The following is a 6,207-nucleotide window of genomic DNA, read 5'->3' as shown; positions in this document are numbered from 1 at the left end:
TGTAGTAAAAGCCTTTCCACATTCCTTACATTTACACATTTACATAAAATATGTAAACATTTACATATTTTACATTCATAACATTTCTCCCTAGTGTGGGTTCCCATGTGATTATTAAGATTTGAAGAATACCCAAAGACTTTCCCACAAATTTTACACTCAAAGGTTTTTATGGTGCACATTTGAATAGGTAGAGCTCCACTGTGAAACATGTAAACTCTCCTGAAAATTGATTCAATTCACAGAATTTTTCTCCTTTATGGATTCTCATATGTGCTGAGTCAAAATATGACTGATTAAGAAAGTCGGTGCATGCAACAGACTTGTCCCACAAGCCTGTCTTCTGGTGAGTAGAACTTGGGGTCATATTAAAGTCTCCTATAAGCTGATTCAACAGAGAAAGCTCCTGTCTCATGGATGTTCTTTCGTGCAGAGTAGGAAAGTATTCCACACTGATTAGAGTCACGGGTGTTCCTTGAGTCTACAGTTTGCATATGCCTCTTAAAATATAAATGTTCTCTGAGGATATCTTTATGTTGCACACAATCACAGAGTTCCCAAGCATTGTGGCTGCCTGCCTGTTGAAGAAAGAATAGATATAATCAATGGACTATTCAAAATTCAGGGTTTCAATGATTATGACAATAGAAATATTATTAGCTCCTCAGCATTCTTACTACATATATATATAACTTCTGCTGTTTTTCCAAGTTGAATAACGAAACCCTAATGCAAGAATCATCTATCATCTGTTCCAACTTTGAAAAGGTTCCTAAATGTCTTCATAAAATTCTTTAAAGACTCTTGAAACAGAGTAACATATGTGTAGATACACATATGTAGAAATTCTGAAGCCCAAACCTTCAATTATGGTCTAATTTTCCATTCCCCTGTACTCAATTTATCCAAAGGATTATTCAATCATATTTCATAGATTTTATATTGAGAGATCAATAAATCTATTGCCCATGCCATTGGTGCATATTTTCATTGAACCTATATAGACACCTGTCCATTGACAGTTATTTTCACTTTATCATATATTAGACTGGTTTCTGAACCATGTAAGCCCATCCATATACTTAATTGGAAAATCAAGTTTTAGGAAAGTACCCTTTTTTCTTTTCTTTTCTTTTCTTTGCCTTCCTTTTCTTTTCTTTCTTTCTCTCTTTTTTCTGTCCATCTGTCTGTCTGTCTTTCCTTTCTTTTCTTTTCATTTAAGGTGATTAGGGTCTTTTGTTTGGTTTGTTTTGTTTTACAAACTTCTATATTTTTCTACTTATTCACTTTACATCCCTTTCACTGCTCCCGTCCTGGTCACCCCTTCCCACAGCCCTCCCCCTCCCCTTCCCCTTCTCCTTTGAGTGGGTCCAGGACCCCCTGGGTATTCTCCCACCCTGGCACTTCAGGTCTTTGTGATGAAGCCCAAACTTTTAAGCAAGAATTGACAGTATTTACCATATTCAAAATATCAAAGTCAAATTTCTTTTGTAAAAGAGAATGCCATTTCTCTAAATATTTCTCATTTGTACTAATTTTCTACCTATGAATTCCCAATTCTTTCATATTAAACATGTTATAAAACTGTTTTAAAGAGCCAGAAAGATGACTTAGCAGATAAAATGCTTGCCATGTAAGCCTGACACCTGATGATCAATGCCACAAAGCCGATTCAGTAGTGTGCATCTGTAATCCCAGCACTTTAAGATGGAAGGCAGAAACCAGACACTGGTCAGAAGTTCATGTACTAGCAGACACAAGAGAGCTGCTCTCTCAACATGGTTAAAGAGAATCAACTCCTGACGTCAGCAAGAGGGGGGGCTATGACATACATTTCCCTTAGCAGAGGCAGGTGGATTTCTGAGTTTGAGGCCAGCCTGGTCTACAGAGTGAATTCCAGGACAGCCAGGGCTACACAGAGAAACCCTGTCTTGAAAAACAACCCTCCTCACCAAGACAAAACAAAACAAAATGGATCTCTTTATTTCTTGGTGTATTCAGACTGAGACTATTGATCCCTCAGTACCCAGGATAGCACATTCTCTAAGACACTACAAGAGGCAATGGCATTCTTACCTGCTGAGAACAGGTTCTGGCACTTCTCCAGCATCATCTCCCTGTAGAGTTCTCTGAGTTTGATCCTACTCCTCTTGGGTGAGGTACACTGCCACATCATCAAAGGCCACAGAGTCCTGAATTATATATGTTTATTGCAGTTGAAGACATGAGACCCATCACTTGTCAGAGACCTGGGGGCTTTCACTGTCTGTCTCAGGGACTGATGCTCTAGAAACCTCCCTGTTCACAGTCATTGTTTCCTATGGATATATGGCTTTGTGACCCTTCCCACAACTAAATAAACAGTCCTCTCTGTTCCCCTAATACTCCTGAGCACACTACATATAGTTTGTAAACAGGGAATGAACAGTCTTGGGTTGGGAGATACAACTTAGTGGTAGAGTGATTGTCTAGCATATTTGAAGCCCTAGGTTCAATTCTAAGCACAGAAAGAAAGAAAAAAGATGTCTTCCCCTGGCCCCTCCTACTGCAGAAGAGCTGACTCGATCCCTCACTGGCTTCAGCAGGCTCCCACCTTGCTTGAGCAGCACAGTAGAGTTGTCTTCCTGGTGGCATGGGCTTGGGTGAGCAGGGCATGAGAGCATGAGAGCCTCAGTCCGTGCTGGCTGCAGCACTTGGATGAGATAGCCAGAGCAGGGCTGGAGAGCTTGCCCTGGTGGTGTGGGTGTGGGAGAGCTAGCAAACTAATCAACTCAGCTACCACCAAGGCCCAGATCCAGGGCTTTGAGTTGGTCCACCCCAACATCTATCGCATCTATGAACTGCTGAATTCATAAAGAGGCCAGTCCTGCATATCCAAAGCTGCAGGATCTCCATAACACAGGGCAACAACTGGATATTCTGAAAGAGGAGTCCTGGTGAGGATCCATTATTGATAGTGTAGCAGAAGTCAGAGGCCTCAAACCAGACCAATGACTCATTGCAACGAACATTTGTAAGTAAAGATATCTGGACAAAAAGGTATACTGTGTGATGCACTGTAACATACTGCAGCTTCCACAGTGGAATGTATTTTTAAATTTAATTTGATTTTTAATTTTTTTGTTGGGGGAGGAGTTGCAAGGGCGGAGGGTGGATACGAAGGGACAGGGAGATGAGTGTGATCAAGGTATATGATGTGAAATTCAGAAAGAGTCAATAAAAAGTTAAAAAAAGGAAAATATTTGACAAGGATCTTTTATTTATTTATACTTTTTCTGTGTAATATGCATTCCATGTATGTAATAGGTATTCAAATGCATGAGTACATTTGTAGAGGTGAGCACGCAGGTATGTGTATTAGAGGCCAAAGGTCAATACTGTTTATCTTCCTCAACAGCTCTCAAACTAATATACTGAGGCAGGGTCTTTCTCTAGAAACCAGAGCTCACTTACTCAGTTGGTCTAACTAGCAGGCTCACTTCAGAGATCCTATCTCTGTCTCGAGAGGCCTGACATTACACATTACTGAAGTTAATGCCACCACACCCATCTGGCATTTATATGGCTGCTAGAGAGTTAAACTCTGGTCCTCACATTTGCACAGGAAGGACTTTACCCACTAAGCCATCTCTGTGGTTCCAGAAATTTTTAAAAAGAGAACTTGTTTCTTGGGGTTGGAGAGATAGCTCAGTGGTTAAGAGCATCTGCTTTTCTTTCAGAGGACCTGGACTCTGTTCCCATCCCAGCATCCACATGGTATCTTATAACCATTTATAACTCCAGTTCCAGGGATTCCAATGTTCTCTTCTAGCCTCTGTGGGTATCAGACATGTACACAGTATACAGATATACATGCAAGTAAAATACTCACAAACATAATTTAATACAAGCAAGCAAACAAAACCCCTTCTTTCATTTGGAGGGGGTGGGCAGGATACCACAGCAAACATGGCAGTCAAACCTTTGCAGCACATATTTCTTTCCTTTTCTCGTATGTGTTTATGGGAACTTAACTATTCAGGCTTGGCAGCAAATGTCTTCACTTGCTGAGCCATCTCACCAGCCCCAGTAATTCCTAAAAATAGTCTTATTCTTGTGTGTTCCCAAACTGGTCTCCACCTTGTTATGTACCTAAAGGCAACCCTCTGGCCTCTCCCTAAGAGGATGATCTTGCATTTTTTTTTCTCGATTTTACTTTTTATTTATGTGTAAATGTATGTTTGTGTGAGCACATGAGTGCAGGTGTCCATGGAGGTTGGAAGAATGCACTGGATCTCCTGGAGCTAATGTTGCAGGCAGTTGTAAGCAAGTGTGGTACACACTGGGCCCCGGCCCCCAAATAGGCTCTTCCTCCTTAAAATTTTGTCAGAGTACTTTGCAAAATAACATGTATACTCATGTGTACTGGCTGGCTTTGTGTGCCAATTGACACAGGCTGGAGTTAGCTGCTTGAGTTCTAGTCCTGACTTCCTCTGGTCATCAACAGCAGTGTGGAAGTGTAAGCTGAATAAACCCTTTCCTCCCCAACTTGCTTCTTGGTCATGATGTTTGTGCAGGAATAGAAACCCTGACTAAGACATGTGTATCAACGTTAATCAGTAGTTACTGAGATCCTGAGTGGAATTTTTGGTGATCCTCTCATTTCCACCTCCCAAGCACTGGGATTAGAAGTGCAAGCCAGTACATCCAGCTTTGTTGTCATTTTTAAATCTGAGATGGTTTCACTGTGTATCTCTGGCTGGCCTAGAACTCACTTTGTAGATCAGGCTAGCCTCAAACTCACAGAACTTCTGACTATGCCTCCCAAGTGCTGAGATTAAAGGCCTCAATCCCTACACTTTTCTGGTACCACAGATTTTTAAGACACACTCATACTGTACCTGGAGCTCACTAATTCAGATAGATTGGCCAAGGACAGCCTCAAGAATCCTCCCGTTTCCCCCCTCCACCACAGGAACTACAGGCACAGTCACTACACCTGACTCTTTAAATAATACTGAGGATCTGCACTCAGACCGTCAGGCTTGCCTGGGAAGCACTCTCCCAGCTAAGCCCTGACCCCTTATTTTTCCTCTAATTTCTTTATTAGATTTATTCTTTTGTTTGTTTTTTGTTTTTGTTTTTGTTTTGTTTTGTTTTTCAAGACAGGGTTTCTCTGTGTAGCCCTGGCTGTCCTGGAACTCACTCTGTAGACCAGGCTGGCCTCGAACTCAGAAATCCATCTGCCTCTGCCTCCCAAGCGGTGAGACTAAAGGTGTGTGCCACTACTGCCTGGCTTCTTACTCTGTTTTCATGAACCCCTTTCTCTTGGAGGCTCTGACTTGTTTCTGGATAATAGGATGTGATAAATATTCTAAGACTTCAAACAAAAGTTTGAAGTGAAGATTTAATATTTTTAATTCGTGTGTGTGTTGGGAAGATGGGCATGTGCTTCCCTGGTGCGTGTGTAGGGTCAGAGGGTAACTTTCAGGAGTTAGTTCTCTCCTTCCACCATGGGACTCAGGAACTGAATTCAGGCTGTCATGTCTATGAAGTAAGTGCTTTACCTAATGAGCCATCTCACCAGGCCCATATTTTTTTTTAATGTTTGTATGTATGTGTGTGCATGCTCCTTTGTGTCCAATCATCTCATCTATTGACTCAATCAATCATCTTGCGGCTCAGATCATCTCAGCTATTACTAAGAACACTATTTTATGCAATAAATCAACACACCAAGACATGGCTGAGTTTTCTGTATATGAGCTTCAAGATTCTCAGAATTGGGGCTGGAGAGATGGCTCAGCGGTTAAGAGCACTGACCGCTCTCCCAAAGGTCTTGAGTTCAAATCTCAACAACCACACGGTGGCTCACAACCATCTATAATGAGGTCTGATGCCCTCTTCTGGTGTGTCTAAAGACAGCTACAATGTACTTACATATAATAATAAATAAATCTTTAAAAAAAAATTCTCAAAATTATTTTATTTTTTTCTAAGCCAATGACCTGACCATAAGTAACTACAATATTACTTATAATACTTTAAAACTTAATCATTATGAGCTTTGGCCCTAACTCTATACCTTTATCACCTCCCTATGCACTCTGTGTGTGTGTGTGTGTGTGTGTGTGTGTGTGTGTGTCTGTGTGTGTGTCTGTGTGCATGCATGCTCCAATGCTTGAGAAGGCCAGAGAACTATCTCAGGTATTGTTCCTCAGGAGTATT

At 41.2% G+C, this 6,207-nt stretch overlaps 1 long non-coding RNA gene across 1 annotated transcript in view; it reads right to left on the bottom strand.

Moving 5' to 3' along the window:
* Nucleotides 1–226: 226 nt before the first annotated feature.
* The window catches only part of LOC116073496, a 9,879-nt gene continuing 3,898 nt past the window's right edge, over nt 227–6,207 (bottom strand). Inside the window, exons 2-3 of the long non-coding RNA XR_004111828.1 lie at nt 2,077–2,192; nt 227–578 (exon numbers count right to left, since the gene is read on the bottom strand). This is a non-coding gene — a long non-coding RNA (uncharacterized LOC116073496). The remainder of the gene's footprint in view (nt 579–2,076; nt 2,193–6,207) is intronic.

Source organism: Mastomys coucha, unplaced genomic scaffold, assembly GCF_008632895.1.
Source record: "Mastomys coucha isolate ucsf_1 unplaced genomic scaffold, UCSF_Mcou_1 pScaffold23, whole genome shotgun sequence".
Classification (NCBI taxonomy): domain Eukaryota; kingdom Metazoa; phylum Chordata; class Mammalia; order Rodentia; family Muridae; genus Mastomys; species Mastomys coucha.
Note: the sequence above shows the minus strand (reverse complement) of the source record. Positions and strands in the feature narration are given on the sequence as shown.